This window comes from Lepidothrix coronata, unplaced genomic scaffold, assembly GCF_001604755.1.
Source record: "Lepidothrix coronata isolate B3197 unplaced genomic scaffold, Lepidothrix_coronata-1.0 Scaffold19, whole genome shotgun sequence".
Lineage (NCBI taxonomy): Eukaryota > Metazoa > Chordata > Aves > Passeriformes > Pipridae > Lepidothrix > Lepidothrix coronata.
The window spans coordinates 4,192,195-4,204,874 of NW_016690199.1; positions in this window are offsets into that span (position 1 = coordinate 4,192,195).

Consider the following 12,680-nt stretch of genomic DNA (forward strand, 5'->3'; position numbering starts at 1 on the left):
GCATATATTTAACAAAAGGTACCAAACACCATAATTGTGCTCAAAATCTATGCAGATGAAACCTCTACTGTCAAAACAGAAAAGTTATGGTATTACACAGAAAAACTAGACTTAAAAACTGTATGTTACTGCTTAGGAAGGCACTTTAAAAAATTATCTCCAGTTCTCTGCTCACTAGAAAAGACCTACAGGAATGCCACAGGTACCCATCTGTCGGCTGCTCTCCAAGCAGGGAGGCTGACTGACTATGGAAATTACTTTGTTTCTAAGCTCCAAAAGGTCCACAAATATGCTTGGGAACATGCCGTGACAAAATATACAAATGTTCTCAACAGATTAAACATTAATTAATCTCAAGATGGGGACACCCACCTCTCTTAGATAAAGACAACACCCTATTTTGTTGGTCTTAGCCGCTAATTTTCAGTGTTACTTATCTCACCCAAGTAGGAAGGAACTGTGAGGAAAGGGTGTATCACTGGATTGCTCAACAGGATTACCACCTCTCCCATTTCCCCTTCAGTCAATGTCTGCTCTTTTCCCTTCAAACACTTGCTTTCAGACCATTGCAGCTTCCAAAGATCATTCCTGGAACCTGAAGTGTGGTCTCAGTCCTCGAGAGACCTCATAAGGCAACTTAGTTCCTCACTGCTCTCTTCATCTTTCTCTTAATAAGGTGGTAAAACAGAGAGAATTTTGTATTTTATTTATTTATGGTTCTTGATAAAAAAAATAGACTTTTCTAAAAAAAGAAGGATCTTTTCTAAAAGCTAAAAGAGTTTGTGAATTTAAGCCAAATTTAGATAGTGGTTTGAGATTCTCCTGAACAACATTTTCTGATAGCTGTACCACTTGCCAAAAGAAATTCTCTGTGATCTGGTTCCTGTTTTCCAAGTCAGAGCTGGTAACCATCAGTCAAATACATCTGTAGGTTAGAAAACTATTTGTTAAAGGAACTGGACAAGCATTTTAATATTCTTCTTGACATACAGGAGTAGAAAAGCAGTAAGACTTTTTACTAACCCAGAGATTACTGTAGAACATTTTCCAAAGAGACTGATTCTCGCAAGTTTTCTATTTGATTAGGCACCAAATTCCAGTTTCATTTTTGACTAAGGCTTCTAAATAGCTTAGGGCTTTTAAAGTCCCTTTTCACTACTGATATTATAATTGACTATTTTTCCTCAATGCTGTTAATATGGCTGTATACTGTCATACTTGTATTGGCTTTGGGAATTTGAGCCAACCATATCAGAAACTGGAGCCAACAGTTACACTTCCTAAATCCATATGTGACTACCTGAATAAATGCTTTGCTTTCCAAAAGCCAGAAGCTCCTGAACAGCTACCATTCATTTCCAAGCAGCTGCTGGATGCCCAGTATTTTGGTATATCACTCCGACTACTGCAAAGCTGTAAACAAAATCTGCAAAACTTGGCCTTTAGGTGGTTATCTGTAGCACTTAACTCAACTGGTAAGTGCATTAAATCCATTTGCTCTCTTCCTTTGAGACAGAGTTGAAGCGGGGGAAAGAGAGTTTCAGATAAATGAAATACATAAATGATAAAAAAGCCATTTGTGATAAAGAACCCTGCGTGTAAAAGATGCTGATGCTGCAGGGAGCAGCAGTGGGCTGGGTCTGCCCAAGGACATCTGTTTGTATTTGTGAGGGTCAGGATGCCAGAGGCTTCCACGCTGCAACACGAAGGAAGTTAATATCACACAAGCGTGCAAGCTGCCTGCCACGTGCCAGTACAAGCAGAACACCCCCTTTTATTCTGTCTCTCCTCCCCACCCCCCACGCTTGTTTCCCATCTGACATCCTCTTTTCCCCAGCCTGCAGCCACGGCAGCTTTGTTTTCTCCAGCAATAGTCTCCATTCATCTCAAGCCATCTTTGCTGAACAATAGATCCCAAGCTACCAGAGGCGGAGCAGAAAGGCTGGAGTAGCCAGGAAAGTAGCTTTTGAAACTGGGGGCAGATGAAGCACAGAATTTGCTGCAATGCTAAAAGAGGAGAGAAAACATGCATACACTGACCCATTTCTACCACATTGCCCAGGGGTTGTTCTTGCAAACAGCTAGATAGCAGAGGGGTGGAAACTGCAGTTAAGCAGGTCTATTTTGTTGCTTATTTGTGTTCTGCAATTTGTTTTAAAATATCTAATCTATCAATTTAACGCTATCCAGGCACTCTAAAAAATTATGTATTTGCTAGACCTCTTTCCTACCACCACAGATGAATTTCATCTCACCTTTAAAGTGGCCTTCGATCCCACAGCAAAAACAGTCAAGAAGTGGCAAAACCACCTGGATTTCAGCAGGGCTCCAAAAGAACCAGTGATACCAATAAAAACCTCACAGAGATAAGAGAGAAGGGAACTAAGCTCTTTATAACATGATGTTTTCTTACTGTTCTGTAGCGTTTATCTGACAGAAGGACTAGGAGCTCACCTGCACTCTGAAGCCAGGTGATTTACACACCAAACTCCAGGACAAAGCAGATACAACTGAACCCAAGGCCAGCAGCTTTCTAACCAGAGCATCTCAGGGATGCTTCTCAGTTTCAACTCCATTAATATGTTGGGAGCTCCAAGCCATAACAGCCGAACTTCTCTGGGGATCCCAGCTGGCCTCTCTAAAGCTCAGCTGATGTAGAAACAAAAAAATAGCTATATATCAATCCTAGCACTACAGAGTCCTTCTCAAAAACCAAGTTTTCACACCCTAATATAATAATAGAACCAAATTGACACCATTTTTTCTGTATTGGGCATTCCTATTTTTATTATAAGATGCTGTTTTGGCTACCATATATTATGCATTGGACTGTCAGATGGCCTCTGAGATTTCTCTTTGCTTCAAACATGATATGCAGTAGGTCCCTGATCCAGCATGAGCAGCCCCATTACTTCCATTGGGAATGTCTATAAGCCTTAAGTGAAAGAGGCATTTTTCTGAGTCAATCAAACTGCTTAACGCGTGCTACTTCTAGCTATCAACAGCATCATTAACTTCTCTCTTTCTCAAAACAGCTTTCTGACAGTGGAGATACTTCTGTTCTTGTAAAGAACTCAATTTCCACTTTTGCCAAAAGTAATTGGAAAGAAATTGTCACACTCTATATGAAATTTCTAGTTTACAGCTTATGTGGTACATTTCAATCACGTTTTGTATTAGGTTTTGGCATTCAGATGCCATATGTATCCCTGCAGGTGTATGTCAACCCATTTTCCTTTAGTCTGTACCGTACATTCACATGATCTTTATATTATTGATGATGATTCTTTAGATCAATGGAGTACTCAAAATAATCCATCTTCTTATTTTTCCGGCAAGCCAGGTGTTATTCTGGTTCTTCATACTTTTAGTGTTTGCCTCCAGGTGTTGCATCTATCAGGTTTTTTATAACTCAAATCTAGGTGGTTGGTTTTTTTTTTTTAAGGGGAAATATAATAACTAAACCTAGTAGCTGTTGCCTGAAGAACATCAATAACAATGTTTAGTCTACAGGAATGTTTCCATGTGAGACAGATTTTGGAGGCCCAGGCTCTTTCTAAATTGAAAAGGCTAAATGGTGTTGATTTAGTCCATTTCTGCATGAATAAATGTTTCCCACATGTACTTATTTTGTGCTTTTTGTTAATAACATTTATCGCTTTCCCCAAAGTAATAATTTTGTACAGTATAATTTTGAAGTATCTCTGACAAAGGTTTCTGCCTGTAATACATTTTTATCAAGCTCACTGCTTGCTATCAGCTCTAAAATCTATTGAGGTTGTGACCCATTATATTCTTTCTATGATTCTTATGCATATTTTTACGATGACCTCATGGGATTACAGCAATTTATTATTTATGAAACTCCCAGCCACTTCCCTCTATCAACTGCAGATTCTGCAATCACAAGCAGCAGAAAGCTTACTGGAGGCAGACTCTCCCAGCTCCTCTGCTTACAACCGTTTGTTTTTTTTTTGGCTGGTAGTGAAGAAAATTAACTTATCCTTAAGGCTTTGTGTAGGCTTGCTACTTCACACCAAAGAAAGCTCCTTAATTTATACCTCCTGAGGTGAGCTACAGACATTCAAATGCTAAGGACTATTGACTGCCTCTCTAACACAGCCGTCTCATTTTGTTTTAGAATTAGGATATCTTCTTTGTTCACCTGTTATTTACTTCTGTAGAAGGGCAGACAGTCTGCTACTTAGGCTCAAAATGGGAACGCTAGTGGTTAGTTTGATAATGTAAATCCAGTACACAGACAAACTTTTCTCCCTGTCCCAAGTCCTACCTTCTGAGTGACAAAACCAGTTTCCTACATGTAGGCAACAATCAAATGACAACCACATGGAAATCTTTCAAGGCTTATATTTAAAAGTCCATTTTATAAATTATAGAAATTAATCATAAATATAATCAAAGTCTCCACTGGAAATAAGCTTTTTTGTTATGAAAATGTCAGTAATTTAAAACCAACCAAGTGTCTTTACATTTCAAGCACAAGCAACCAAATGCTCTGCATTACTGACACCTATACATGAACTCATAATTTTTTGCTCTATTTCAGTGCAACCTGGAACACAAGTTGAGGGATGATTCCCAGTGTCAGGGCCACTCTGCACAAATAAATCCCTATCATTCAAGCAGGACACATGCATGGACTGGCTGGGCATCAACAAGACCAATTTGGGTATAGTGGTGGCTTGAAAACCATACCTGAAGCTGGACAACTCCATGAGCACAAAGACTGTAAACAACCACAACAATAATTTAGGACCAAACACAAGTGTTTTCCAGCTGGATCCAGCCCATGGAACACCAGCTAGGCATCGCTGACCTGAATAAGGTTGTACATTTGGAGCCAGAATGAACTCTTCCTATGGCTATCAAAAAACATCTACTAAGACTTACCACATCTGTCCTTGATACTCTTTACCAAAGTTGAGCCTGTTGTCTAAAATGCGTAACCAAGCCAGCCCATTGCATTCTTATAATTTCCAGCTCCTCAGCACCCTACAGATATTGTTGGAACCAGAAATTTTTCAGTGGTCAGACCATCTTTGGATGCTAATCTCTCCTTTGTCTTACATTTACACATATAGCAAAACACAGCTCTCTTCTGAGGTGTGAAGCTATTTACTGTACTATCAGAAAATATAGTAATCAAGAACATCCAAGGGATACCAAAAGCAGCTGCACCAAGTTGTGAGGTGATCGTCCCAATGCTCATCTCTCTCTGTGAGATGCCTCATTTCCAAGCCTCCTGCCTTTCATGCCAGCTCAAGCAAGAGGCACCATCTCCATGCAGGTGAATTTTCAGCCCCTGGTATGCTTGAGCGACCCTTTGAGCACTGCAGAGCCCTCAGTGGCTTGCAAAAATCACAGGCTGGTGACGGGCAAACGCCACCCTGGAGCTGACACCTGTGCAGTGGAGGTTTGCGAAGTGCCTGACACCTCACGGGGCTGTGACTTGTTTTCCTTTCAACTCCTCAATCAACCTGACAGGAGCTCACTTTGAGTTCTCAGTTATGGCAGCTCCAATAAAATCCCCTTGCACTGTGAGATTTCAGGCTCTGTTCCTGCTCATTCTCGACTGCTGTCTTTGTGACACTGCTCCACACTGGAGCAATTACTGATACTGTGTGGGACACATTAAATTCCTCATCAAGGAGTGTGTGTTGACATCACTGCTGCTGCTGCTGCAACCACCTCTGTACCTCCTCTGTAACAGAAGATGCTCTGGGGCCTCCAGCCCATTTTATTCCCACCTTTTCATTAGTTCAGACATTTTCCAGGGGTGATTTTCAAGTTGTTTTAGGGACATCTTTCTAGGCAGTTCATCTTGCCTTCCATTGGAAAAAGAGCATACATGAGAAAAGTGTTAGAAATGTGACAGTATTTGCTAACCTCTTTTTACCCATACTTCTCCCTCCCCTCCCAGTATTTTCGCTGGATATTAATAAGTCAGAGTATGAACTCACATAGTGAATAGTATTATACAGTAGACACACAGTGTGCACTTTAACCTACAATGAAACCTGTTCTATCAGTTGAGGCCAATGAGATTTAAATTGTAGGGTATCAGGGAAATACAGTTTTTCCTGAATTAAAGGGATTGATCAACCCTCTTCCAAGCAGGCAAGGGAGGAAATCTGCCATTGCTAAATGATGAAATCTGAGTTTTCTGAAGCAGGTATTTACTGTTGCACCTTGTCTGGGTTACCTCTACCTTGAGTCTCAGTCATCATATTTTGCATTAATAAATCAGTCAGCAGTGGCATGCTGTGGCTGCAGGGTATTTGTTTTAAATAGTAATAGTGTGCTTCCTTGTATTTTCACTTCCTTAATTTTTCTTTTCTTCCCTGAGAATAACCAGATTTAGCTGTCACTGCCAGTTTCCACCAGCAACTCAGGTGCTCTCATCAGCTCTGCCCGTCTGCCAAGAAACCCACAAATTGCCACAGGCAGCCTCCAACAGCCACCTCAGACCAAGCTTTTCTCTACAGTTGGTGTGCACTGCCCTCAGGATTTGTTTTATTCTGAATTCACTTCAGCAAAGAGAAATCTCTTTCCCTGTCATAATGAGACATGCTGATGCATCAGCATTTCTGGTTTAATAAGAGAGAAAAGAAAAGAAAAAAAAGAATAAAGAACAGTGACATTTAAAACAGTGGTAGGAAAAGCAAATATCAGTCTCATCATTTGCTTAACTGTTATTTGCTTGATGGGATGGATCTATTGCTCTCCTTACCAGAGGGAAAGTATAATTTGTAATTTGATCATTTCTTCTTTCTTTTTTTCTTTTATTTTGTGAATCTTGGTTAAGCTTTTCCTCACACTCATTTCCTACTGCTCCCAGTTTAAAATCATTAGAATTTAGACAGTCTCATAGTAGGCTGTCCATCTACTTATTAATAAAAACAATCATCTTACCTGTAGTAACTGACCTTAACTCCATACAGATATGAAGAACCATGCCTTCTCTTCAGCAGGCAAAGATCTATCCCAGACACAATACTTACATTGTGTTGCATCCTGTGAGACAATAATGTGCAATGATTGTTCAGAAAGGTGGCTGACAAAAATGTGTAGGAGAATTTGGAAAAGTGAATATTGGCTTTGTACTGGGTTTTGAAATCCTATACCCTCAAATTATTATGATAACTTCCTTTCATCCTTTATTAAATAATAACAGACTTTCAGGACATAAAATTTCCCTATGTTGCTTGAATTTTTCGAGAAAGAAGTAAATGATTTCAAGAGCAATACATGTGAGGAGAGGGGCATGTTCATTCACCCTTTCACTGCATGAAGATATATGACAGGGAGCATCAACCCAAGCAGTTCCAGGCTCATCAGGGTTGCGTGGATTTTTCAAATTCTCTCTCTGCCGTCCCTAAAAATATTTCTTTTCCCTTCACCATCTGTGCAGTTCTGACAGCAAGATTTCCTTAGCTCTTTCTGTGGCAGCTATTCCCTCCCAAAGCATTAATTTTACACCTGCACTGAAGGTGCTTCTCCCATTGCTCAGTCTCTTGGTTCATGTAGATTCTGCTCCAAGTCAAATGTTTTCCCTATTAGAAATCAGCTGAGAACTCATTGTCCAAGACTGTCTCTACATTTCAAGGCAGAGCATTTATTTTTAATTTGTTTAGAAGTGATCAGATTAAGTCCTGAAATTACATGCCAGAATTTGCTCACTTGATTATTTTGCTGAACTTGCAGCCTTTTTTCACCATCTTTATTGTTCAATATTCTAAAAGACAAACTTTCCCTTGAGGAAGCACTATTAACATCACTTTGCTGACACAGATCCACAAAAGCCATCAGAGACAGCTACATTCTGGGAAAGAAAAAAGGGCTCGTCTGTTTTTAAACACTCGCCCCCACATTCACCTTCCTCCAGCTCTCCTGCTCTGGAGTTCCCAGTTGGATCCTGGGTGGACCAGTCTGCCTGCCAGCAGGGAGCCCAGCTCTGCCACGCGAGGCTCCAGGCACGTAGTACAAAGTGCAGTGCTGTAACCTTGCCAGCACAGCCGCGGAGGAACAGCAAAGGAGTTTTCAAAGTACAACTGGTCTGATTTCAGGATGTTTAAAGTTAAACCCATAGGTATCAAGGATAACAGGCGCACAGTTGCTTTTCCGGGACACCACCCATCTGCCAAATTTTGTCTAAACAGCACAATTCTGATTTTGTTTGCTTAATATTTCCTTGTCATTACACAGACTTAAAAAAAAATACTGTGGGGAAAAAGTATTTTCATTCTAAAATGGATATATTTACAGAAACTGAGGACGCAGAAAAAGAACACTGTAGGACCACTGAAGTCAGTAAGAGTCTTTCTGTTGACGTCAATGAGGGTTTGGATCAGATTCTAATTTATTGGATGGATTATTTGTTGACAAGTCTTCATTCATCTATAACAGGAACAGACCAGGACACAAATAAGAATCTGGGAAGAGAAAATGTATTTGTATAAAAGTATTAGGCCAAATGTTCAGACTGAATAAATTGGATCAGCAGGGTGAAATGTGACACTTCCATGGACAGAGACATATGGCTTTTCATATAGGAAGGACTGAAAAAAGGCCCAGATGAAAAGATGTGATTTTAGCATTTCCTGTGGCATCTACAGCACATAATGTTACAGCATGAGGGGAAAAAAATAAAGGATGCTGTCAGCACCAGCACGGAGTGACTCACTCATAGTTCTCACTGCCATCATCAGTTTGCTACGTGCAGAGCCACTCAAAGCAGAACAATCAACAGGTTAACCTGCAGCAAGGTGGCTTTCAAAAGACAATTGTATGCCCCTGTCTAGAAGGTTACAGCAATCTTATTCTCTAGGAGTAACATTTCACTCCTGGCTCAGCTGTCTGATTTTCAGTGGAATGACACCTCCAGTCACCTGCAGACACTCAGATGTAAACAAAATGATAAAGGACAGCAGAATCTAACTTTTTGACAGCTCTGGAATAGTATGTCATGTCATGTATCTTTTCTCAGTGCAATGTATAGAAGTGTGTGTGTGTAATACTATTATCTCTGTGAAAGTAAGTAGGTGCTTATAAACATAATTTTTTGAGGTCTCACGGCTGTAAATGGAAAATCACTGCTTTGAAGTGCATGGAGTAACTCAGTACTAAATCTTTAGTTACTAGCAGCAAGAAGATCCCCTTTTTATCAGTCAGAATTCTCACTTTTATTACAAGTATTTGGTTAAGGTAAGACATTTCTGAGTCAAAAAATATGGGTAAAATAAGAGTTACACTCTAAGCTTTCTGCTTTTCTTTTCTGCAAAGAATTTAATGGGCAGCGATGTAATCAAAAAGTCCCTTTTTAGCAAAAATTGTCCCCTCCATACACGTATGAGAGTTCCAATTTTGTATTTGGAGCTGCAGGCTGTTTCCCTTCCTTCTCCCCATAGGACAGAGACAAGGTCAGTATTTGAACCCTTGCACGTTCATTCCCACTCATGAAAGATCAAAAGACTCTTCTGGAAATTAAGAAGAGAGGAACAGAGCACATCAGTCAAACTCTTTCTGAACAAGTCTAGTTACCACTGGAAATTTGCTGAGAATGAAAGTTTACTGCTCATAGAATTGCTATGAACGTCAGAAAGTAATGAGCCTAACCTTATTCCAGACAGTTCTCACTAACTCCCTGGCATCTGTCTTCCACTTAAAGTTTTAGTTTTAGCTCAGCTGTCTGCTTGAGGACATGTAAAGAATGGTTGGAGTATACTGCAGACTTTTTTAAATAGAGAGGCATTAGACAACTGTCTCCTTTTTTGTTTTTTAAACCAGAAATAATCCATGCCTTTCTTAGAAAAGGAAGCTATCAAATCTTATGTACATAGTAAAATTAAAAGTAAATCCAAGCTGAAGATGGGTATGACTTCTAAAATCAAAACTTAACAAACAAGCCACTTCTTTGAGTACTAAAGCCCAAAATGCAAATTGTAGGTAGGGTTTCTCAGCTGATGGCTAGACTTTCATCAGATGCTTCCCACTTGAAAATCAAGACAATAAACTCTATAAGAGTTCATTTTCTTTGGGCACCAGTAATTTACTAGGGTTAGTGCCAATGAGCTATGGATTTAGCCTTTACCCACACTACTTCAGATTAAAATGAGTGATTAAGCGTGAAACAAATCAAAACTTGTTGCATCATGTTATTTACAGAATTAGCTGCTATTCTCCTGTAATAACTGTGTTTCCAGTAGCTGCAAGTTCACAGGGACTGTTTCTCGTTTCCCACTTAATTCCAGTCTTTACGGTAACAACAGTTAGCTGAGTCTAAACACTGGTTGGTGAAATCAAAGCATGTGGCTTGCAGGATATTAGTCCTATCAGTGCTGATCTGTGGAAAGGTAAAACTGACCCAGCCACATAGGCTTTGGTGTGTCAGCACCCATGCAAATTCAAACCTGTGCAATTAGCACAGCTGAAGCCTTTCCACATCACAGCTGTTCACACCTGGGCAGTGTCTCTTCCCAGGCTGGTTTCAAGTAGGTGTTCAAGGCCAGGTTGGTTGGGGGCCTGGGCAACCTGGTCTAGTGGGTGGCATCCCTGCCCATGACAGGGGGGTGGGAACGAGATGATCTTTAAGATCTCTTCCAACCCAAACCATTCTATGACACTCCCAAAGTTGGGCTGTGAAGTGCACAGTGCCAGAGGCACTTGAATTGACTAGTAACAGGCACAACACTGTACCCCAGTTAAGTAAAAAGAAGATCCCCTGCAGCAACTACCCATGCCTTGATGTAAGAGGCAGATACACTTATCCTGATCAGTTGGCACACTGAAATCCTTTTCATGTCCCCTCTTCAGTCACCACTCTCTACAAAACAAGATTCGCCTGGAAGGGAGGAACTCATCTGTTCCAATTTAGACACCTGAAAGGCAGTTGACTCTGTAAGAGATGAGAGTTTATTCCTGTAATGATTCATCTCATCCCGAAATAAGTTCAAGCCTTTGACTTCTTGCACACTTATTCCTCATTTCTCTATCCACTCAAATCTGCATATGCTCAGAGCACACAGAAGCTCCTGCAAGGCACAGATGTTTGCCACGCCTCAGGCAGAACCAGGAAAGGGCTGGTGCTTGCCGAGTCCCAACCCCAGGGTGGGTCAAGATGTGGCTGAGGTGCTTTGGGGCCTGGAAAATGCTTCCATATGAGTCACAATAGGTAAATCCTAAGAAAGAGGGAATAAGACATCTTCCCGTGATTCCATCATCTTGCCGTTAGATGAGTAAGCGTGTATCGATATACAGGAAAATCCAACACTGCATTACCTTTGCAGTGATTCCCCACAAAAATTGCAAATGGAGAGCACAGTTGGCATTTTTGTTCTTTTCCCTCTAGGAATTTCCTTATCGTGAATCAGAAGCAGTGGGAGTCAATCCAATGGGTTTTTTTCTTATAATTAACATTTCACAATATGTCCCAGCATGAATTCTTCTTGTTCAGTGTTAACTATAACACACTTCACATTAGCTGAAATACAGGCAGCAATAACACAGGTTTATTTGCCGATTATTTTTCCAGATACAAGAATACATCGATCCAGACAGAGCATTTCAGTGCAACACTGGCAGCACTAATATTATGTGCTTTACAGGTAATATATCTATAAAGAGAAACTTAGTGGTCTTGAGTTGCTTTCTCTTTATCTAGCACTTGGGCATGTAAGTCAGGCACATATGCCTTCTGTGGTTCAAAGAAGAAAAATCCTCATTAAGTTACACATGTATTGGCCTCTCAAGGTATGTGAGTAATAGACATGAAAACTGTTCAGATATGCTGGCTCAATGATTTTTTTTTTCCCTACAGCATGCATTGCCCTGCCTCACAATGATTTATTCAAAATATCCATTAATTCAGAGAAAAGAATCTCAAGTGGAATGAAAACTAAAAAGCCTAAAATCCCACTGGTGTTAATAAAGCCAAAGCACAAGGAAGCAAACCTTGCATTACCTATACAGCCAACCATCATCACAGACTGCAAAAAGTTAAAGGAAACGGAGCTTGATCCAAATGCTAGGTTCCTGTTCATAACCATCCAACTGGGTATTTGCTTAACTTCACAGCTAAATAAGGACTGGACATCAGCAGAATCTCAGATGCTCATTTCACATATCAGCTCATGTCCAGGTAAATTCCCCTTAGCTTAAATCTCTACAAAGAGCACACCATGCTACAAAAGACAGAGGAGAGTTCCAGCAAAGCCTTTGACTCTTACCTCTTCTGAATAAAAGCAGTGGGTGGGATGTGGGAGAGCACCTATCCTGCACTGTATCCATCTTTTTCATTGTGAAAAGTATGACACCATTGCTCAACAAGCACAATATAGGAGGCTGAAAGAAGAATTCTCATTCAGCAGCTTTGAAACAGGAGCACAATCAGGGTCCGATTTCATGAACACCATCTCACCAGCAAAATGCAGCAGGAAAAGCCTGAATTTGCAAGTAGTCAGGGCAGCACATTGGGATGCTTTATATTCCTAAGCAGTATCCAAACATAAAGACAATAGTACAGATAAGAGCACATGGGCAGAGCAACAGTGAGCTTTATTTTCTTCCAAGCACTGAGCAAGGAAAAGTGATATTTTGTGTTTGGGCTACGTGTTTTAATGCATGGGTACTGGACCACAAAATTACCTGATTTAATGGGAAAT